General features: G+C 37.7%; 1 long non-coding RNA gene across 1 annotated transcript in view; it reads left to right on the top strand.

Moving 5' to 3' along the window:
* LOC123329595 overlaps positions 1-24,160 on the top strand; it is a 32,662-nt gene extending 8,502 nt beyond the window's left edge. Inside the window, exon 3 of the long non-coding RNA XR_006545149.1 lies at positions 24,023-24,160. This is a non-coding gene — a long non-coding RNA (uncharacterized LOC123329595). The remainder of the gene's footprint in view (positions 1-24,022) is intronic.
* The last annotated feature ends 894 nt before the right edge of the window (positions 24,161-25,054 follow it).

The raw sequence follows: 25,054 nt of genomic DNA, 5'->3' as shown, positions 1-25,054 counted from the left end.
GGAAAGATTGATAGAATTTTAAAATGGCAAAACTAAAAAGAAAGCATCATCAGTGGAAGCAGTAACATGAGGAAAAACATTGAAAGATGCATTATTCCAATTTCCCTGCTAAAAATCTAGGAATAATCCTGCACTCTGATTCTTTCTTTCATACCATCCATCCATTCAATTGACCACAAGATTCTATTACCCTCATCTTGTGTGTGCGTGCTTGTGTTCAGTCACTAAATTGTGTCTGACGTTTTGTGACCTCATGGACTGTAGCCTGCAAGACTCTTCTGTCCATGGTATTTTCCAAGCAAGATTGCCATTTCCTACTCCAGGGGATCTTCCTGACCAAGGGATAGATGCTGCATTGGCAGGTGGATTCTTTATCACTGAGTCACCTGGGAAGCCCCTTTATCTCCATCTGAAAAAAAATCTGAAAATACTTGCAAATCTCTTCATCTCCCTAATCCAAACCACTTCATTTTCACACTTATGCTATTGTAAACAGCTGTCTAAATGGATTCTACTGGATGTCTTCTGGATTCTACTATTCCCGGCTTTCTCCCCAAACCTGACCTAATCTCACTGTAGGAATTAGAATAATCCTTTTCAGTAAGAAAGTCAAAGCATAGTACTCCTCTGCTCAAATCCTTGGGTTAGATCACCTTCTCACTCAAAGTGATAGTTACACAATAGTCTGTGGGGAGTGTGTGTGAGTGAGTGTGTGTGTGTGTGTATGTGTGTGTGCGCGCGCTCTGCCATTCTCCATCCATACCTCTTTACCTCTCTGACCCCAGGTCCTACTAATATTTCTCTTAAACCCAGCTAGCTATCACACTATTCCTCCAACAAAACTCTCTCTCAGATCAGGGCCTGTCTACTGATTCTTCCCTCTGCTTGGAATGGTGTTCTCAGATATCCTCATGATATACTCCTTTCCTACTTCAGGTCTTTCTCAAGTGTACCTTCTCAATAAGACCTAAATGATCTCCCATTTGAAATGTTAACTATACCTCCAGCATTCCCAAACTTTCTTACTTCATAGATGTCATCTTCTCATTCATTCCTAATGCTTATTTACATTCTATCTTCCTGTGATGGAACATAAGTTCTTTGGAGTTTTGCTTATTTGCTGGTGGGGACATTTATGTATTTTCAGCATTTAGAACAGTGTCTGGTGCACAATATGTGCTCAAACAATAGTTAATAAATAAAATTGACTAAAGGATCTTTCTCTTTTCCCTTTCTACCTACTCCTTAATTCTATTTAGTGCTTTATACCTTGGCTTTTAGTAGAATTCTTAACATATAAAGGTGCTCAGTAAATGTGTCATGAATTCAGTTCCACAGTTTAATGGATTCCTCTACAGCAAAAGTATTTACATATTAGTAGGATAAAAAACAAAGCAAAGCACTATTTGCTTATATCTACTGTTATCAGTGGAAAAGTTAATCTTCTCTTAAAAAAAGAAAATGTCTCTTTTGTTAGCAGAAGAATCTGAATCCCCTTGATTAGTGGCTTTTAAACTGTTTTCCACATCTTTGTTACAGTTCTGAGGATGTGGAACAAGGGTTGCTAAAAGTTTAAAAGTCATGAGACACTTTCACCCAACCCATCAAGGGTCTTATTTCAACTTTTCCCAGTTTCTTCTCACCAAGGTCAACTCTGCTATTTTTATTTTCCATATTGGGCATTTGACCAAGATTTTTGTTGAAATAAAGGATTCCAAATCAAAAAGAAAATTTGAAAACAACTAAATTAGGTCATTTTCTTGACTGTACTTATTTTGATCTATACAGACACCAGTTTTCTCTTTCAGTCTTTGCCAACTCTGGAGCTAAATGGAATCACATTGAATATCAAAAATAGATTTTTTTTTTCTATTCTTTCCCAAACTGACTCTATTTTTTTTTTTTTAAACTGGGGCAAATGGTTTTTTTTCCACCTTATATCAAACTACAGTTTCATTTTATTTATTTATTTTGCCATCCTGTCCTCCTCTTGATAGACTGAATGGCTGTATGATAATTGTTACAATAGTGTACAGGAAAATTCATGTTTGCTCTTTAATAAAATTGATAGAGAATGAATAAAGGAATCAAAATGACAGAACTTATCATGTCATAACCTGTCACACTGTCAGATTCTTTAATCTGATGTCTGAAAAAAAATTCCCCACCTACAGATATGCTACAACTAGCAATTTTGAGTCATCCAGGAATATTTAACATCTACTCATGTCCCATTACCTTGTTGGGCTTTTCATTTTCATGTATTTTAAATTTTTCCTTTTTTGGTTTGTTGTTGCAGTTGATAAAAATGTATCAATATGTATCATGTTCTTTCTGATTTGTCTGATTCCTGTTTTTTAGGACAAAAAAAAAAAGGAAGTTTCTGAATTTCTTTTCTGCTCCTCCGTTCTCTGCTTGGTGCACCCTTAAGTGGGTACTAAGTCTCTGTATAGATAAATCCTTTTAGCAATCTGAAATTAAGAAATAATATGCTGTTTAATTTTCAACCACCAGTTATAATACAGACTTCATTAGACAAATATGATACATATTTTAGAATCTTTCAACACCCTAGGTCAGTGAATCTTAACCCTGATATTTTTTTGCAGAGACGGGGACTCCTTACAGGACCTAAAAGGGGGTTCTTGTCTAACACTCAGAAATGAATTATAGGAGGAGACACATGTGCTGACAAATAAGAGACTTCATTGGGAAGGGGCATCCGGGTGGAATGCAGGAGGGTAAGGGAACCCAGGAGAATGGCTCTGCCATGTGGCTTGCTGTCTCGGGTTTTAAGTGATAGGATTAGTTTTTGGGTTCCTCAGGCCAATCACTCTGACTCAGGTTTCTTCCCAATGGTGCACCCATTGCTCAGACAAGATGGATGCCAACAAGAAGGATTCTGGGAGATGGAAGGACACATGGCATCTCCTTTTGACCTTTCCTGAACTCTTCTGGTTGGTGGTGGCTCTTTAGTTCTATGTTCCTCCTGTTGTAAAATAACTCACCCAGACGGTTTACTATGGTGCCTGGTCAGGGTGGGCGGTTTCAGTCAGTGTGTTTCCCCTAATAGTTTCACATTAGAATATCTTTGACAGTGGTTAAATACTGATGCTCAGGTCCTTGTTAGGACCTGTTCAATCAGAACTTTTAGAACAGACTCAGGCACTGGAAGTTTTTAACAGTACACTGGATCATTTTGATGTCCAGCAAGTGTTCAGAGAAGGCAATGGCACCCCACTCCAGTACTCTTGCCTGGAAAATCCCATGGATGGAGGAGGCTGGTAGGCTGCAGTCCATGGGGTCGCTAAGAGTCGGACACGACTGAGCGACTTCACTTTCACTTTTCACTTTCCTGCATTGGAGAAGGAAATGGCAACCCACTCCAGTGTTCTTGCCTGGAGAATCCCAGGGACTGGGGAGCCTGGTGGGCTGCTGTCTATGGGGTCGCACAGAGTCAGACACGACTGAAGCAAATTAGCAGCTTAGCAGCAAGTGTTGAAAAACCACTCCTCTAGGAGGACTAAGTTACTAATAACTAGACTAGGAAGCTATTTCAAATTTGGTTGCCAATGCCCAGTGCTTAAAGAAAAACACTCAAATGCAATGAGAACTGAATTTTCTATTGCTTTGCTACTTCAACATGACTTAGAATGACTTAGAGCAGAGCCAGAGGGGGATTTGCTGTGAACTTGATGAATCTTAATATTCAGTGTCCTCTCTGTCTTCTACCCCAGTGAGGGTTGGGAACTGCTAAGAGTTGGGCAGTGTTTCAGGTATGAAAAGCCAAATAGGAACCAGAAAGCATCTCTAAGAATCACTTGTAAGTTGCCTAAACAGATCTTAGAAAAGAGGCCTGGATCATTTAGTCTACAGTTACTTTTTGTGATTTCTTTTCTTATTTTACTTGACTATTCTTTTCAAATCTAATTTTTTTTCATTCTTTTCCTCAGAGAAAGACCCATAGATTGTATGTGTTGAAGTCTTATAAAATCTGGATCAGTCCTTTAATGAGACAGGTTTGATGAAAGTAGAAGGGATTGCTGGTCATGATCCTAACTACAAATTTAAACGTTGTAAATTTGGGGTTGAGAGAGGCCTGTTGATCCTTTTCTGCATAATAATGGCTCATTTCAGTGATGTAGTACTTCTATCCTTACAACAGACTTTTTAAAATATTTAATCTGAAGAATATGGTATTTCTGTTTTGTGGTTCTGAGTTACTTCTCTGTTTTTTGGTTCTTTCAAGTAACTTCATATACATTCTTATAGTCTAATTAGAAATGGCTCAAGAATTTCCATTTGATGTGAGTCCCATTTGATAGTCATGATTTTTTTTCCTCCTTGATTTCAATCAAAAAGATCTAAGACATTATTGGAAAAGGAAATGGCAGCAGATTCCAGTATTTTTGCCTGGAGAATCCCACGGGCAGGCTACAGTCCATGGGGTCACAAGAGTAGGACCTGATTTAGTGACTAAACCACCAAGACATTATTACCATCATCATAGATATTTTACAGATAATATTTTCAATACATTAGCTCATTTATTACTTATATCTATGAGTTAGGTATTTTATCCCATTTTTAGAGAGGATAGAAGCTAAGAGATAAATTCTCTTAACCAGCATCCAAAATTCAGAATTCAAGCTCAGATAGTTCTGAATTTCAAAAGTCTTTTCATTATCAAGCTCTTCTTTTATCCCAACAATGTCTTGTTTCTAAATTGACCTGAAATGCAAGGATTAACCTAAGGGTTTCATTTTTAACTCCTAGATCTCTCATGATATTTCAACATTATGACTGAAAGTGATCCCCCCCCTCCAAGATATCAGTTCTAATTGATAAACAATGACTAGCTGGAGTTCTGTGTTAAGGAGTTTTCTGAAGATAAGTCTGGGATTAACATATGAGTATGGTGACAAAATAACACCTATCTTTGATACATAAAGAAGTGCTAGTACATACGGGAGTGTTCAGTTGCTCAGCTGTGTCTGACTCTTTGTGACCTCATGGACTATAGCTTTCTGTCCACAGAATTATCCAGGCAAGAATACTGGAGAGGGTTGCCATTTCCTACTGCAGGGGATCTGCCTGACCCTGGGATTGAACCCGAGTCTCCTGCATTGGCAGGTGGATTCTTTACCAGTGTGCCACCTGGCACACATACCAACATAATATTATACATTCTAAGATACTGACTATAGCCAGTCTCAACTGCTTTTCTCTCATTTACAATTTAGCCAATAGTCCATTGTTTTCACCAACATTTTCCATTCCTGAATGTTTCTCTTCAAAACACTCAAGCAGTATCAATAATGGAATATCCACTGAATATTGCTCTACTCAGATCTCAGTGCTATTAGGGAAGGTTTAAAAACATTCTATTCTGTTTACTCACTCCAGTACTCTTGTCTGGAAAATCCCATGGACGGAGGAGCCTGGTAGGCCACAGTCCATGGGGTCGCTAAGAGTTGGACACGACTGAGCGACTTCACTTTCACTTTTCACTTTCATGCATTGGAGAAGGAAATGGCAACCCACTCCAGTGTTCTTGCCTGGAGAATCCCAGGGACCAGGGAGCCTGGTGGGCTGCGGTCTATGGGGTCGCACAGAGTTGGACACGACTGAAGTGACTTAGCAGCAGCATTCTGTTTACTTCCTTTAATTTTCGACTGGAAGATATATCCTGAACTTTCTAGGGCATAAAAGAACTGTGAAAAGTATCTTTGCTTTCATATAATGAATATATTTTATTTTTTTATATTTATATACCTGGGTAAAATTGTCTACCTTTATCTACCTGCACATGAAGAAAACAATTCCTCTGTATGTTTCTTAGGGAAGCTATTCTTGATTTTATATTTTCTTTATGATAGCTATTTCTATAGCTGAAATAGGATGCATTTAACTGCAAGTAACAGGAAACTCAAAGTATAAAGGCTTAAAGAAATATGAGTTTGTTGTTTCTTACTTATTAAGAAATCTAGAATGTGAAATCTGTTGGCATTTAATGGGTTGGCAATGTCAAGGCCAGCATCTCTGAAATGTTCTTGGCCTTTTCATCAGAGTTGAAAGATAGTCACTAAAAAGCACCAGACTTCATATCCACATTCAAAGCTAGAAAGGGGATAGAGCTGTGATTAACTTCATCATCAGAAAGAAACAATGACTTCCCAAAGCACCAATTAGAAATCCAATCAGATCCAATTTGCAATAATTTTGTCACATGATTACTCCTAGTTTCAAAAAAGACTGTCAAACTTCTTAGTTTTTTCATCTTTGGTGGAGATAGTGAGCCAGAGAGAAATGGGTTGGGTATAGTGTTGAATTACCCAGCCATTGGGAGAAGGCAATGGAACCCCACTCCAGTACTCTTGCCTGGAAAATCCCATGGATGGAGGAGGCTGGTAGGCTGCAGTCTATGGGGTTGCTAAGAGTCGGACATGACTGAGCGACTTCACTTTCACTTTTCACTTTCATGCAATGGAGAAGGAAATGGCAACCCGTTCCAGCGTTCTTTCCTGGAGAATCCCAGGGACGGCGGATCCTGGTGGGCTGCTGTCCTATGGGGTCGCACAGAGTCGGACATGACTGAAGCAGCTTAGCAGCAGCAGCAGCACCCAGCCACTGGTGTTAAACAGAGTTACTCTTCCCACCCTGATAACAATATTTTTCCCATATTCTTCACCCTTAATAAATGGCTTATTTGGTGAGAATGGAGAGTGTCTTTCATCCCTGAACATAAGATGAGTACCTGATGCACAGTAAGTACTCAGTACCTGTTGATTGAATGGTACTGTGTGGTGCTATCATTCGGGGTTAACTTGGCCAAGCTAACATGGCATTTCTCAGAATCCTCTTCCCCATATGGTGGAGATTTACTGCTGGTGCAAAAGTGAAAATTGAGTGAGATTTTGGAAGTATAGTGAATTAGCAGCCATTACTCTTTGAGGCTGTCATGGCTAGATATCGAGAGACAGGCATGGAGATGCATGCAAGTTTCAATTTATCCTTGTTCTTCTCAGCAGTAGAAGACATAGAGGTCTAGTGAACCCTGGTTTAGTCTCTTCCAATCCTGTCCTGTGTCCTCTCTTTTTCCCAATTGCTAGATCTGCTGGCCAACAGAAGCAAGACTGACAGGAAATTAGCTTTCCACCAACTTTTCCACCAGTTCCGTTTGTAGTCTAACCCCACGGGCTGGACATGACTGAATTCCAGATCTCCCTGCAAGCTCCTCTGTGTGCGCCAGTGCCCCTGCTTCAAGAGATCGCATTAGTGACTTTCCTCTGATCCTCTAACTTCCCTCAGAGGCCTAGTTTCCCTCAAATTTTCTAAATTTTAATTTCTGCAAGATATTATTCAGTGCAATCTACTTTCCTGTTTTACCCTAACTGACACAGAGAAACGAAGTGACTCTTATTCATGATTCTTATTTTATCATAACCTATATCACATTTTCCTTGTATTAACAGAGGTGTTAATTAATAGAAATATTGTAACAGGTACATATTTTATTATGTATGTACTATATATCTGGGTGTCTGCTCTTGAAGTTTCAGCAAGATTTATGGGAATTATGAAGCACTCCATGAATAATTGCAAAATAATTTTGTTTTAGAAAAGGCTTTTTTTTTCTTTTAAGGAAACTCTTAAAGGACATTTCACAACCATTTTATTTCATCTCTCAATATAAGAAATATTCTTAATATTTCATATAGAATAGAGGGAACTTGAAATGAAGTAAGAAATCATATCGAGTGGATTCTTTTTCTTCTGATAGTGTTTGTAGCATCCTTCATGGCTTAGTGCTCATTTCCCATTGACCATAATCAAATATGGTTCTTCACTTTTTTCTTTGTGACCATGTGTGGTTAAGCAATAAAAAGCAATTCACTGTCAACATTAGCAACATGTTCATTCTCTCTAGATTTTTTTTAAGTTTTTAATTGGAGGATAATGGCTTTGCAATGTTATGTTGGTTTCTGCTGTACAAAAATGTGAGTCAGCAATAAGTATACATATATCTCCTCCCACTTGAGCCTCTCTCCCACCCCACGCCCCTCCCACTCCTCCAGGTCGTTACAGAGCCCGGGGCTGAGCTCCGCGTGATATACACACAAGCTTCCCACTGGCTCTGTTTTACACGTGGTAGTGTATATATGTTACTGCTACTCTCAATTTGTCCCACCCTCTCCTTCCTCCACTGTGTCCACAAGCCCATTCTCTGTGTCTGCCTCTGTCTCTCTCTTTTAATATTTAAAGATCCAACCTCTCAGAAAGATGAATGGTGGTCAGGGAGCCCAGTAACATACCTCAATCAATTAAAAATAAGAACAAGACTCTATGGCTGTAGCCTGCAGTGTCAAATCCGGAGAGAGAGTAGACCAGGTTTACCTGGAGGAATCTTTTCAAAATTCAGTAGGGAAGGAAATACATTGAAAAATAAGTGCTGGATGCTTGTTGTTTTCTACCTGAAACATAGGCAAACCCAGAGCATTCTAGCTGTCACTCAGCTAGAAGCTCAGCAGGGAATATAAAAGGCAAAAGTAGGCTTTTTCCCTGGTGTCTGAATAGCCAGAGAACATTATTAATTAATTTCACTTTCAAAAGTAAAATGTGTGTGAAGGGATCAGTGAATGTAGGATCACTTTTGTATTATCCAGGGGACAATATACACGCCTAAGTATTTGACCTCAGCTAATGGTAGAAAGAAGAATTGCTAAGACTTTCACTGAAAAAAATTGAGTAAGAAATATTCACATGACTTCAAGAAGTTAAAAAACAAACAAACAAAACTCATCTATACAATAAGTCCTGCATCTATTCTCAGGACCCAGGCACATCTCCAGATGCCAAAAATTTTTATGTATCCCTCTAATGTTTCTATGCAAATATAAGAAAATATGAACATATATTCTAAGTTTCCTCTTGTACATCAAAAAATATCCCATGCTTTCATCTGAATTCTGCTTTTCTAATTTATATTTTGTAGAACTGTTCATATATATATAAATAGAGAATTTCATCTTTTTTTTTTCTAAAATGCCATGGTATTTCATCTTATTAATGTACTGTAGAACATTTAATCATTCTCCTGTTGATGGAATTTTGGTTTGTTTCTAATGTTTTGCTATTACAATACGAAATGAATAATCTTGTGCATATATCATCTGATACATGTGCAGATATATCCATTGAATAAATTCCCCAAGGAGTGGGATTGCTCAATCAAAAAATTAAGCATTTTTCATTTAGAGAGACATTGCCAAATTACCTTTGTTAGCCACTGTACTAATCTGTAGTCTCAACTGAGAAATATGAAATGAGTCTATTCAGATTGCCAGGAGAAATATCAATAACCTCAGATATGCAGATGACACCACCCTTATGGCAGAAACTGAAGAGGAAGTCAAAAGCCTCTTGATGAAAGTGAAAGTAGAGAGTGAAAAAGTTGGCTTAAAGCTCAACATTCAGAAAATGAAGATCATGGCATCCGGTCCCATCACTTCATGGGAAATAGATGGGGAAACAGTGGAAACAGTGTCAGACTTTATTTTTGGGGGCTCCAAAATCACTGCAGATGGTGACTGCAGCCATGAAATTAAAAGATGCTTACTCCTTGGAAGGAAAGTTATGACCCACCTAGATAGCATATTCAAAAGCAGAGACATTACTTTGCCAACAAAGGTTTGTCTAGTCAAAGCTATGGTTTTTCCAGTAGTTGTGTATGGATGTGAGAGTTGGACTGTGAAGAAGGCTGAGCACCGAAGAATTGATGCTTTTGAACTGTGGTGTTGGAGAAGACTCCTGAGAGTCCCTTAGACTGCAAGGAGATCCAAGCAGTCCATTCTGAAGGAGATCAGCCCTGGGATTTCTTTGGAAGGAATGATGCTAAAGCTGAAACTCCAGTACTTTGGCCACCTCATGTGAAGAGTTGACTCATTGGAAAAGACTCTGATGCTGGGAGGGATTGGGGGCAGGAGGAGAAGGGACGACAGAGGATGAGATGGCTGGATGGCATCACTGACTCGATGGACATGAGTCTGAGTGAACTCCGGGAGTTGGTGATGGACAGGGAGGCCTGGAGTGCTGCGATTCATGGGATCGCAAAGAGTCGGACACAACTGAGCGACTGAACTGAACTGAACTTCCTATAACCTGTTGCTGTTGTCAAATTTTGACATTTTAATTGATCTGAAAAATTAAATCTGGTACTAAAATTTAGTTTTAATTTGCTATTTTTTTTAATCATAAATGAGATTTACCAGCTTTTTATGGGACATCTGTACTTTTCCTAGTTCATTTTTCTTTTGGAAGTTATTAATATTATTCTTCTCAACTTCTTGGAGAACATCTTTCTCTCCTGCGTTATGAGTTGCAAATATTTTCTGATTTGTTGATTGTTTTTTAACTTTACTATATATATATATAATATAGTTTTTTCCTTTACTTTGCAGAACTTTGTATTATTTAAGTAATTTAATTTATCAGTTTTTCCTCCTGAGTAAGTTAGAACAGGCATCCTCACTCTAAAATTATAGAGAAATCAACCCAGATAGTCGTCTAAAATGTGTATGGTTTATTTTTCACATTTAAATACTTGTTTTATTTAAAGTTTATACAAACGCACAGTATGAAGCATGTATTCAACACTATCTTTTATAGCCGTCTGTGCCACAGTGGAGAAGGCAATGGCACCCCACTCCAGTACTCTTACCTGGAAAATCCCATGAACGGAGGAGCCTGGTAGGCTGCAGTCCATGGGGTTGCTAAGAGTTGGGCACGACTGAGAGACGTCACTTTCACTTTTCACTTTCATGCATTGGAGAAGGAAATGGCAACCCACTCCAGTGTTCTTGCCTGGAGAACCCCAGGGACGGGGGAGCCTGGCGGGCTGCCGTCTATGGGGTCGCAGAGTCGGACACGACTGAAGCGACTTAGCAGCAGCAGCGGTGCCACAGCTCAGTTATTCCACAGACTCTATCGCCCTATCAATGTATACAAACACCAACACTATATCCTAGTAATTAAAGCATAATTATGTACTAGTTTGTTTGAAGACTAATTCTTCCTCAGTAGTCTTCTTCCTTTTCCCCTGAGGTCAGTTTCCTAATACTTCTTTTTTGTTTTTACATGTAAACTTTAGAATCCTTAGGATACTAAGTGTTATTTAATTAGCACAGGATTTAAGTTATAAAAGAAGTTTCCAGGTATCTCTCATTTGCATTTTGTAGATTTATTTCATTTATTCCTAAGCATTCTATCATTATCAACAATGATTTATTTGCTTCTATCATTTAAATCGCTTTTTTTTTGGTTCTGACATAACAAAGCTGCTGATATCTGCATATTTTTTTAACCCCACAACCTTGTTGAAAGTATTTTCAGTTGATTCTCTTGTGCTTTTCTGGGTATACAAATAGTGATCAACTTGCCCTCTTTTAAATTCTTATACATCTAACTTTTTCTTTCATAGCATTTTATTAATATATTGGTACAACGTTAAGTTATATGGATAGTGGTGGCATTTTTACATTACTCCTAACATTAGTATAAGGCTTCCTTTGTGGCTTGTACTGTAAAGAATTTGCCTGCAGTGCAGCAGAACCGGGTTTGATACATGGGCCAGGAAGATCCCCCAGAGAAGGGCATGGCAACCCACTCCAGTGTTCTTTTCTGGAGAATTCCATGGACAGAGGATCCTGGTGGGCTACAGTCCATGGGGTCGCAAAGAGTCAGACATGACTGAGTGACTAACATTTTAACATTAGTATGTCCCCGTTTATCATAGCGCTGGTTCTTTTTGTTTGAGATATAATTTATCACACTGAGAAGGAGCAATTCATTCCAGTCTTACTGAGACATTTAAAAATTTTTTAAATGCATTTTTATCATGTAAACATATGATCATGTTATTCATTTCAATACATAGATCAATAGAATATATTATATTAATACATTTCCTAACATTGACCCAAACTGTATTTCTGTTCTAAACAAACAATTGGTTATGATGTATTAGGTTTTTTTCTTTTTTTGGGTGGGGGCTACTGAATTCTACTTGCTAAAATTCTGTTTGAAATTTGTAAATCAATATTTATAGTAAGATTAAATCCTTAATTTCTGTCTGTATGTGCAGTCTTTGTCTTGTTTTGGTATCAAGGCAATGCTAACTTTAAAAAGAATATTTAAATTGACTTCCTTTTTTATGTCTAATCTGACTACTATGAAAGAGATAGCAATACTGGAATGCTCTTATCTTTAAAGATGTGATCGAATGTGCTATGAAGACAGATCAGTCTGTGTTTCTCGGTGGTGGGAGGGGATAAGAAAATCAATTTATAAACATAATTTCCTAATTCTACTCTTTTCTTTAGAAGAAGAAGAAGGTATTAGGTAAGCAACAACAAAGTACTTGAGTATTGCTTATTAATCACCAAATAGAAGAAATAGGGAGACTATTTTTTAGTTGATTATAAAGTGCTAGTCCTTCCACTTAATTCTCACTAAAACTCAATTAGGTGAATATCACCATCTCCATCTTACAAGTGGACAAAATGAAGTTCTAAGAAGTTACATAACTTTCTAAAGAACAAAAGCATTAGAGCCTAATTTAAACTCTTGTCTCTGTGACAACAAAGCCCAAATATGATAGGTTGCACTATTTTTATTTGTTTCTGCTTTTCAGAGATGTAATGTATAATGAATGTATAAATTAGGAGATATAATTATCCTATCTAAGGAATCAGTGAACTAAAATAGATGGGAATGGGTATATTTAATTCAGATAGCCATTATATCTACTACTGTCGGCAAGAATCCCTTACAAGAAATGGAGTAGCCCTCATAGTCAACAGAAGAGGATGAAATGCAGTACTTCAGTATATACTCAAAAATGACAGAATGATCATTATTTCCAAGGCAAATCACTCAACATCAGAGTAATCCAAGTCTATGCCCTAACAACTAATGCCAAAGAAGCTGAATTTGAACAGTTCTATGAAGATCTACAAGACATTCTAGAACAAACACCAAAAATAGATGTCCCTTACAGGGAAACTGGAATGCAAAAAGAAGAGACATCTGGAGTAGCAGACAAGTTAGGCCTTGGAGTACAAAATGAAGCAGGACAAAGGCTAAAGAGTTTTGCCAAGAGAACACATTGGTCAGAGCAATCACCCTCTTCCAACAACACAAGAGAAAATTCTACATATGGACATTACCAGATGGTCAATACTGAAATCAGATTGATTATATTCTTTGCAGCCAAAGATGGAGAAGCTCTAGACAGTCAGCAAAAACAAGCCCAGGAGCTGACTGTGGCTCAGATCATGAACTCCTTATTGCAAAATTCAGGCTTAAGTTGAAGAAAGTAGGGAAAACCACTAGGCCATTCAGATATGACCTAAATCAAATCCCTTATTATGATACAGTGGAGGTGATAAATAGATTTAAGGGATTTGATCTGGTAGACAGCATGCCTGAAGAACTATGGGTGGAGGTTTATATATACATTGTACAGTGACCAACACCACTGCAAAGAAAAAGAAATGCAAGAAGGCAAAGTGGTTGTCTGAAGAGGCTTTACAAATAGCTGAGAAAGGAAGAAAAGCAAAAGGCAAGGAGAAAGATATACTCAACTGAATGCAGAGTTCCAGGGAATAGCAAGATGAGATATGTCTTCTTAAGGGAATAATGCAAAGAATAGAGGAAAACAATAGAATGGGAAAGACTAGAGATGTCTTCAAGAAAGCTGGAGATATCAGGGGAGAACTTCATGCAAAGATAGGCACAGTAGAGGACAGAAAGGACGATGACCTCACAGAGTCAGAAGAGTGTAAGAAGAGACGGCCATGAATACACAAAAGAACTACACAAAAAAGGTCTTAATGACCTGGATAACCACAATGGTGGTCAAGTGGGTCTTAGGAAGCATTACTACGAATAAAGCTAGTGAAGGTGATGGAATTCCAGCTGACCTATTCAAAATTTTAAAAGATGATATCATTAAAGTGCTGCACTCAGTGTGTCAACAAATTTAGAAAACTCAACAATGGCCACAGGACTGGAAAAGGTCAGTTTTCATTTCAATCCCAAAGAAGGGCAATGCCAGAGAATGTTCAAACTGCCATACAATTGAAGGGATTCCCTGGTAGCTCAGCTGATAAAGAATCTGCCTACAATTCAGGAGACCCTAGTTTGATTCCTGGGTCAGGAAGATTCACTGGAGAAAGGAAAGGCTACCCACTCCAGTATTCTGGCCTGGAGAATTACATGGACTATATAGTCCTTGGGGTCAAAAAGAGCCAGATATTACTGAGTGACTTTCATTTTTCACTTTCACCATACAATTGCACTTATTTCACATGCTAACAAGGTAGTGCTCAAAATTCTTCAAGCTAAGCTTCAGCAGTACATGAACCAAGAACTTCCAGATGTACAAGCTGGATTTAGAAAGGGCAGAGGAACCAGAGCTCAAATTGCCAACATCCATTGGGTCATAGCAAAAGCAAGGAAATTTCATTAAAAAAAAAAATCTACTTTTGCTTCATTGACTATGTTAAAGCCTTTGACTGTATGGATCACAACAAACAGTGGAAAATTCTTCAAGAGATGGGAATACCAGAACACCTTACTTGTCTCCTGAGAAATCTGTATGCAGGTCAAGAAGCAGCAGTTAGTACTGGACATGGAACAATGAACTGGTTCCAAATTGGGAAAGGAGTGCATCAAGGCTGTATATTGTCATTCTGTTTATTTAACTTATATTCAGAGTACATCAAGTGAAATGCCGGGCTGGATGAATCACAAACTGGAATCAAGATTGCCAGGAGAAATATCAACAAGCTCAGATGTACAGATGATACCACTCTAATGGCAGAAACTGAAGAAGAACTGAAGAGCCTCTTAATGAGGGTGAAAGGAGAGAATGAAAAAGCTGGCTTAAAACTTAACATTCAAAAAACTAAGATCATGGCATCCGATACCATCACTTCATGGCAAATATAAGGGGAAAAATTGGAGACAATGACAAATTTTATTTTCTTGGGCTCCAAAATCACCACAGACTGTGGCCACAGCCATAAAATTAAAAAATGTTTGCTTCTTGGAAGAAAAGCTATGACAAACCTAGACAGCATAGGTTAAAAGCAGAGACATCACTTTGCGGACAATGTCTGTATAGTCAAAGGTATGGTTTTACTAGGAGTCAAGTATGCATGTGAGAGTTGGACTGTAAAGAAGGCAAAGTGTGGAAGAGTTAATGATTTTGAATTGTGGTGCTGGAGAAGATTTTGGGAGTTCCTTGGACTGCAAGGACACCAAACCAGTTAATCCTAAAGGAAATCAACCCTGAATACTCATTGAAAGGACTGATGCTGAAGCTGAAACTCCAATACTTGGCCACCTGATGTGAAAAGCTGACTTATTGGAAAAGGCTCTGATGCTGGGAAAGATTGCGGGTAGGAGGAGAAGGGCACAACAGAGACTGAGATAGTTGGAATGGTATCACCAGTTCAATGGACATGATTTTGAATAAACTCCAGGAGATAGTGAAGGACGGGGGAGCCTCATGTGCTGCAGTTCATGGAGTTGCAGAGTCAGACATCACTTAGCAACTGAATAACAATTATGCTATAGTTATTAAGGTGTTTAAAATCAAATGACTACTAAGCAGGTTAGTATCTATATCTGCATTCAATCATCTCATCAGCCAGGAGAAAAAGGATATGGAAACTTCCTAGGAATTGAGAAGTAAGACTTGGTAGTGAGAAAAATAAATCTATCCTTTGCTGGTAACGATGGGACATATTGGCCACATTGGCCCCATACTGAGTGACTCTATTATAATCATTTTCATCTCTTTTCTAGTAACATGTTGGGCTAATTCCTAAAGAATTGGTTAACTTAAAAAAATATTTTTATAATAAATGCAACATGTAAGCTGTGCTTGCTTCCTTATATTAAATTCCAGAAATTTTTGGTGAAGAGATCTGTAGAATTATTTGATTGATACCTTAATGCAGGAGCTCATATGAGAATGGTGAAATATTAATCAAAGGAGTGAGAGTGTCTCCCAAATCTCCTACTGACTTGTCCCTTTTTTCCCCAATAACATTTGTTCTCTAATCACTCTCCATTTAAAACCCTACTGATTGTTAATTCTTTAATTTTCAACCTGAAAACTGTTTTTAGTAAGCCTATAATATATTGAAATTTTTAACCATAAATTGAACTCTATGAATTTCAGGTTAATCTATAAGCCCTCAACAGTGTTATCAAATTATGTAAGTCCTAAATAGCAACTGAAATGAAAGGTATATGAAAATAACCGAGCTTATCTCTGCACAAAGCACACAGCACACTGCGTTTTCTCCTTATTCTGTGGCTGTCAAGTAATCTCAGATTTAGCAGCAACTTTTCATATTAACCTCAGTAATTTCATACAGGATATACTCTCCTGAGGCCTTGGTGGAAGAGAAATCAATATCAATGGCTTAGTGAATTAATTAATCTCTATTGTCTCCCCTTCTAATTGGTAGATGTCAGAGAAAAATAAAGTAAAATCAAATTACCTTGCTGATTTTTAATTAAATCCATTTATCTGCTATTTGAATTGGCTAAATATGATAAATAACAGCTTTATATCAATACACACACAAATAGATACATACTCATATTGTTCTCAGGAGATCATATAATTGCATATTGTGACTATTTACCATAGCATTAGTAAAAGTTGAGTTTATATAACAAAGAAAGACTAGAAATAAAATTGAAAATACTTTTAATACTTTAACTATCAGAAAGTTAAAATTATGGCTCTCATATAAATCAGATCAGATCAGATCAGATCAGTCACTGAGTCGTGTCCGACTCTTTGTGACCCCATGAATCGCAGCACGCCAGGCCTCCCTGTCCATCACCAACTCCCAGAGTTCACTGAGACTCACGTCCATCCAGTCAGTGATGCCATCCAGCTATCTCATCCTCTGTCGTCCCCTTCTCCTCCTGCCCCCAATCCCTCCCAGCATCAGTCTTTTCCAATGAGTCAACTCTTCGCATGAGGTGGCCAAAGTACTGGAGTTTCAGCTTTAGCATCATTCCTTCCAAAGAAATCCCAGGTGGAGCTATCACTACCCAGCTACCAGAAAGAATAAAACAGAAAAAAAAAAAAAGCCCTGACAATATTAATTGCTGGTGAGCTGCACAAATGCATTGCAGTTAGGAATACAAATGGTACAGCCACTTTGGAAGAGAGCTGAGCAGTTTCTCACAAAACTAAGCATACTTTTACTATCATCCAGCAATTGTGCTGGTTGGTATTTACCCAACTCATTTTAAAATGTATGTTTACACAAAAGCCTGCCTGGAAATGTGTATAGTAGCTTTATTCAGTTCAGTTCAGTTGCTCAGTCATGTCCGACTCTTTGCGACCCCATGAATCACAGCATGCCAGGCCTCCCTGTCTATCACCAACTCCCGGAGTTCACTCAAACACATGTCCATCGAGTCGGTGATGCCATCCAGCCATTTCATCCTCTGTTGTCCCCTTCTCCTGCCCCCAATCCCTCCCAGTATCAGAGTCTTTTCCAATGAGTCAACTCTTCACATGAGGTGGCCAAAGTACTGGAGCTTCAGCTTCAGCATCAGTCCTTCCAATGAACACCCAGGACTGATCTCCTTTAGGATGGACTGGTTGGATCTCCTTGCAGTCCAAGGGACTCTCAAGAGTCTTCTCCAACACCACAGTTCAAAAGAATCAATTCTTTGGTGCTCAGCTTTCTTCACAGTCCAACTCTCACATCCATACATGACCACTGGAAAAAACATAGCCTTGACTAGACGAACCTTGGTTGGCAAAGTAATGTCTCTGCTTTTGAATATGCTATCTAGGTTGGTCATAATTTTCCTTCCAAGGAGTAAGCGTCTTTTAATTTCATGGCTGCAATCACCGTCTGCAGTAATTTTGGAGCCCCCCAAAATAAAGTCTGACACTGTTTCCACTGTTTCCCCATCTTTTTGCCATGAAGTGATGGGACTAGATGTCATGATCCTAGTTTTCTGAATGTTGAGCTTTAAGCCAACTTTTTCACTCTCCACTTTCACTTTCATCAAGAGGCTTTTGAGTTCCTCTTCACTTTCTGCCATAAGGGTGGTGTCATCTGCATATCTGAGGTTATTGTTATTTCTCCCGGCAATCTTGATTCCAGCTTGTGCTTCTTCCAGCCCAGCTTTATTAGTAATTGCCAAAAAATAGAATTACTCAGGATCTTTTATATATATATATATATATATATATATATATAATTTAGTTATTTAGTTTTGGCTGTGCTGCGTCTTTGTTGCTATGTGGGCTTTTCTCTAATTGCAATGAGTGGGGTCTACTCTAGTCGCAGTGCGCAGGCTTCTCTTTTCAGTGGCTTCTCCTATTGCAGAGCACAGGCTCTAGGGCACATGAGCTTTAGAGTTGCTGCACGTGGGCTCAGTGGTTGTTGCATGTGGGCTCAGCAGTTGTGGGTTCTGGGCTCTAGAGCACAGGCTCATTAGTTGTGGCTCATTGACTTGGTTGCTCTGTGGCATGTGGGATATTCTCAGACTATGAGCCAGTGTCTCCTGCATTGGCAGGTGGATTCTTTACCATGAACCACCAGGGAAGCCCTAAAGATCTTATTGAATAGGTAAATAAATAAACAAACTGTGACCCAGTCATCCAAAAAATATAATTTTTCAATAAAAATAAATGAGCTATCAAGCCATGTAAGATATCAGTGAATCACAAATGCATATTGTTAACTTGAATAAGCCAGCCTGAAAAGATTATGTACTGATCTATTCATAGGCTATTCTGGAAAAACACAAACATACAGAGATGAGAAGCAGATTAGTGGTTGTCAGGAGTTTAAGGGTTGTGAGTGTGCGTATGGTGCGTGTGTATGTGTTAGGATGGTGAGGAGGTGTTAAACAGTGGAGGCACAAGAGATTTTTTAGGGTCATGAAACTATTCTGCATGATATCTTAAGAGTGGTACATTCTATGCATATGCATTTGTCAAAATCCATGAAATCTCACAGCACAAAGAGTGAATTTGATGTATACCAACTTAAAAAATATTAATTAGAAGGCAGAGGGATCCTGGGATGGAATATAGAATCTAATTGGATTACAGATGCATAAAACAATCTCAATGACAGGAGTGGAAGTAATAGTGCTGAACTAAGTAAGTCTGAAAATGAGTGGAGTCTGAAATTCTAAAAGCCAAAGCAGCAGTACATACATTCCACACTTCAGTTGACAAAGTTGTTTCCCTTGGAGATATAGGTTAATTCTGAAACCAGTACAGCTGTATACTAGAAATGAACAATAAAGGGAATAGATGGTAGATTGTAGGAACAAATTTTTCCAGTGCTGGAGTGCAACCTAAGAAGGTTTTTATAGAGGTGATATTTGATTGCACCCTGAAACGACATACAGAATTTCAGCAACAAGAGAAAGAAGAAAGAACATTTCAGTGAGAGGGAATAATTTCAGCCAGTCATCCTCAAACTTAGATCGCAGAAATCTTTTATGTTGAGAAAAGTTATCTAGAACCCAAGAGTTTTTTTTCCCCAAGTGCATTAGATTTAATGATATTTCCCTATGGTTCAGAGGGTAAAGAATTTGCCACTAGTGCAGGAGACCTGGGTTCGATCCCTGGGTCTGGAAGATCCCCTGGAGAAGGAAATGGCAACCCACTCCAGCATTCTTGTCTGGATAATCCCATCAACAGAGGAGCCTGGAGGGCTATAGGCCATAGGGTCGCAAAGAGTCAGACACAACTGAGCAACTGACACTTTCACTTTCTATTATGAATTAAAACTGCTAACAATTTAAAATATAATTTACTTATTCCTTTTTAAATAAAATAACAAACCTATTCATTATATGCAGACTTGAACTTTCATGCCCCATTGAGGGTGAATGTGGCTGCAACACTTGCTTTAGCCAAGGAAATGTAAGCGAAAGAGACATGTGCTATTAGAATATTTTAAAAACCAGCGACAATTTCCAGCACTGTCTTTTTCCATTGCCACCGCCATGAGCAACATTTAAAATGCAGGCTGCTTCCAAGGTCTGCAAAGAGTTATATAGCACTTGCCCTAGTCAAATCATGACAGACACAAACCATATACAATACACAAACCTCTGATGTTAAAAGCCTCTGAAATTTGGGGAAAAGGGGTTGTTTGTTACCATCATATAATGTAACCTATCTTTAAAGATAAAACAAAACCTCTGGCTTTAGAGATAAAAACTACTTCTCTGATGTTTAAAGCAATTTAGTCTCTAACAATCAAGTCTTCTCTGTAACTATCATTTTCACTGGAGGGAAGAGTGTTTTGTTTTTTGATCATCACGGGAAAACACATTTATCCAGCATCTAACATTTCGGGAAGATGCCTTTACTTGCATTTCATCATATCTTTTAAGTAGAAATTATTATTTTTATTTTACAGATGTTGGAACTAAAGGTTAAGAGATTTGTAAACATATACAGATTGTATGACTAGTAAATAATAGACTCTCAACTTGAGTCAAGTTCTGACTTTGATTTAAATTCTTCCCATATGCTGTAATTGGTCTGGTTAAGCTAAAGACAAAAAAATGACAATTGCCATCTAATAGGAGTGCCTTATTATCTCTATTCTCTTTAAAAGTTTTAGAATTTCATTTAGGTGTCTCCTGTATCTTCTGAAACTAGTTTTTAAATACAGGTGAGCTTTTGTTCTTTGTTCTGAAAAGGAGTTCCTCTTTAAATTCTTCTGCCCTAGATAACTGAATTTATACAAAACAGTAGTTCCAGATAAATTCCAAGCAAAACTGGTCTTCTTGCCTTATGGAAAAGGCAATGCAGAGGGAAAAAAAAAAAAAAAGGAGGGAGATGCAGGGCTATTTTCATATGTCACGCAACAAGATAGACTTTCATCCATTTGGGGAAAAATAAGGAGACAATTATAACCATGTCAATCACTTCCCTAGTCTTTCAACCAGTGTATAAAGATTGTGGACATTTAAATTAAAAAAAAAAATCAATTATTTGTGAATTTTACTTTTATAACTTCTTGGATGGACACTTGTGTTACTCATAATCTCTGGTTACATTTTCCTATTTATGCAATAAAAAAATGGTACCCCTCTAACAAGGTTATAGAAAGTTTTTTTTTTTTTTTTTAAATGCATAAAATAGCTAGCACAGTGTTTGCCATAATGGTGATTACATTGTATTTTCTCCAGATTCCCTATTAAAAAAGAACCACAAATACTTATTCTGAAAAGCTCCAGTTAAGCAAACCTTTTAAACACAAAGGTCTCAAAATATATGTTCTGTTTCATTTGGAATGAACAGACAGCAGAGAGTGGCTTCATCCATTTCACGGACCAAATATATCAGAGCGGAGGATTCTATGATTAATTTGGCTGTGAGGGTTGTTATCCACCTTCAAAGTGACCAAAACAGCCAGACTGGATGCATTATGTTCCATTTCCTAAATCTAGAGAAAGCTTTAGCTAAAAGAATGTGAGCAATTTATTTATCTTTACCTCCAGTTGCTAGTGCTCTGGGCAATGGTCATAGAAAATGCAGACATAGCTGAAAATTCATAGAAGCTTCCAACCCTGAAGCCACATAGTTCAACATAAATTGCTTACTCATTTGGTAAAAATAAGAAGTAAGATATGGAATGCCTTTATTTTTTAATAAACTGTATTTGTATTAAAAAGGAATAATTATAATTTTTACAATAATTACAAAGAGGAATAATTATTCCTAATTACAGAAAGGAATAATTTAACCCATGCATTGTGGTAATTTTAGAAGACACAGAAAACTAAGAAGTATAAGGAGAATCCATTATAATCCCATGAGTAGTTAGTCATTCAGTCGTGTCTGACTCTTTGTGACCCTATGGACTGTAGCCCACTAGGCTCCTCTGTCCGTGAGGCTTTCTAGGCAAGAATACTGGAGTGGGTTGCCATGCCCTCCTCCAAGGGATCTTCTCAATCCAGGGACTGAATCCAGGTCTCCCTCATTGCAGGTAGATTCTTTACCATCTGAGCCACCAGGGAAGCCCATATATTTCCATAGTAAAAACAAAACCCTTATCTCAAGTAACAAATATTTTTCAACTGAATATTTGACAAATATTGAGTTTCTCTCACTACAAAATTCTGCCTGCAATTGACCTGGGTTCAATCCCTGGGTTGGGAAGATCCCCTGGAGAAGGGAAAGGCTATTCACTCCAGTATTCTGACCTGGAGAATTCCATGGACTATATAGTCCATGGGTTCACAAAGTGTTGGACATGATTGAGTGAACTTCACTTTCACTACAAAATTAAAATTTTTCTTTATTCTAAACATTATCACAATGAATGTTTTTATTCATATGTACAATTTTTTAAACAAAACTCTAAAACTAGAAAATCTTAGCCAAAAGTTCTAAACTATTTAAGGCTTTCAAACTGTTCTCTGGAAACAGCATAAATATTAAAGTTAAACAATACAAGCCATGCAAGAAAGTGTTCATTTTCCCATACTTATACCAATATTAAATTCCATCAATATTTTAATATCTCATATTTTGTCAGTCTATAAAATAACAGCAAAAACAATTCTTATTATTTTCTTTGAAAGTTAATGACCTTAAACATAACATCTTTATGTTCATTCAGTTTTGTCTGACTCTTTGTGACCCCATGGACTCTAGCCTGCCAGGCTCTTCTGTCCTTGGAATTCTCCAGGCAAGAATACTGGAGTGGGTTGCCATTCCTTTCTCCAGATGGAGCCTGGTTCTCCCTCATTGCAGGCAGATTCTTCTTCTTATTTTTTTTACTTTACAATATTGTACTGATTTTGCTATACATCTACATGCATCCGCCATGGGTGTACATGTGTTCCCCATCCTGAACCCCCCTTCCACCTCCCTCCCCATACCATCCCTCTGGGTCATCCCAGTGCACCAGCCCCAAGCTTCCTGTATCCTGCATCGAACCTGGACTGGTGATTTGTCTCTTATATGATATTAAACATGTTTTAATGGCATTCTCCCAAATCATCCCCCACCTCCCTCTCCCACAGAGTCCAAAAGACTGTTCTATACATCTGTGTCTCTTTTGCTGTCTCGCATACAGGGTTGTCGTTACCATCTTTCTAAATGCCATATAGGCAGATTCTTTATTGTCTGAGTCAGCAGACAAGCCCTCTTTATTCTTATGTATTGCTTATTTGAGTCGCCTATTCAAATTCTTTCCCCATTTGTCTTTTTAATAATTTTTTCCCTCTTACCGAATTTTAAGATACATATATATCCTTCCATCTTCTAAAAATATTTATCTTTCTAGTTTGCCATTTATATTAATTTTGCTTATTTTTCTTCCATTACCATTAGGCAGTTTTAAATTTTTGTGTTGTTAGTTTTTATATCTTCTATCATGCTTTAAATGCTTTTCCTAGTATTCAAATTTCAAAACCCACTTTCTTGTATTTATTGATTTTTAAAATGATTGCATATCTAATTAATTAGAAATTCAGTGTGAAATAGACATCTATATTTATATTTTTAATGTTTTTCAGCTACTCTAGAATTATTTATTGACTATTTCTTACTTCTACGATTTTGAAATGTTAACTTTAGCATGAAAAAATTTTCTACCTATACTATACACTAGTCTTGCATTACTCTTGAATTAATTTTAGTGTATCATGTGAAGTAGTAAGCTAATATTATGCTTTTTCTTGAGCATAACTAATTTTCAAGCACCATTTATTGGATAGTCTTTCCTCTTTTGTGTTTCACAGTGCTCATTCTCTCTAATACTGAATGACCATATATTCAGTGGTTTGTTTCTGGGCTGTTTTATTCCATGATTATATTTCTTTCTCCCTGTACAATACCACAATATGTTAATTACTATAGCTTTATAATTAGTCTTCATGTTTTGGAGCCTATGTCCTCAGTGATTTCACTTTTTTTCTTTTTCAGATATGGCCTGAATCATCTTGGCTCTGCTTTTCCACATAAATTTAGAACAGCTTGGAAGATTTTTATTGGGGTTGAAATTTCATGAATCATGACAATAGTGAATACAGTTTTATTATAAACTATATCATTATTACAGCATTCTTGTATGTTTTTAAATTACATGTGTAGGGACTAGTACATATTTTATTAGATTAATTCTTAGTTTCTTCATATTTTTGCTAATATAAGTTGTATATTTTTACATATGCTAATTTTTGCTATTGTAAAATTTTATAGATTTTACTGCAGTTTGTATGCTTATTGAGTGTTTAGCATACCGATGAATGAGTTTTCTAATTATTTATCTGTAGCTTCTCTTGTATTTTCCAGGAAATAACCATATCCATCAATCTGAAAATCGTAACAATTTTTCCTCCTTTAATTCAATCTTTATAATTTTAGTTTAATTTCTTTGTCTTCCTGTATAGGCTAGGGTCCATGGGCTATCAAAGAGTTAGACGCAACTGAGCGATTGAACTGAACTGATAGACTAGGGTAGGGGCTTCTGTGAGGGCTCAGAGGTAAAGAACCTGCCTGCCAGTGTAGAAGACATGGGTTCAATCCCTGGGTTGGGAAGATCCGTTGGAGAAGAAAATGGCTACCCATTCCAGTCTTCTTGCCTGGAAAATCCCATGGACGGAAGAGCTTGGCAGGTTATAGTCCATAGGGTAGCAAAAGAGACAGACATGACTTTGCAACTAAACGATAACATAGTCTAAGGCACCTATCTTGCCTTCTGTGGAATCGAGAGATATAATAGTATGATTTATAATAATATTAGTAGGACTTTCCTGGTGGTCTAGTGTTAAGAATCCTCCTGCCAGTGCAGGGGACATGGGTTCAATCCTTGGTCCAGGAGGATTCCACATGCTGCAGAGCAACTAAGCCTGTGTGCCACAGTTACCGAACCCACACTCTTTAGACTGTGAACAATTACTGAGGCCTGCGTGCTCTAGAGCCTGTGCTCCACGAGAGAGGCCGCCACAAGCAATG

The sequence above is a fragment of the Bubalus bubalis genome, chromosome 16, assembly GCF_019923935.1.
Source record: "Bubalus bubalis isolate 160015118507 breed Murrah chromosome 16, NDDB_SH_1, whole genome shotgun sequence".
Classification (NCBI taxonomy): Eukaryota; Metazoa; Chordata; class Mammalia; order Artiodactyla; family Bovidae; genus Bubalus; species Bubalus bubalis.
This window is presented reverse-complemented; position numbering and strand designations above follow the sequence as displayed.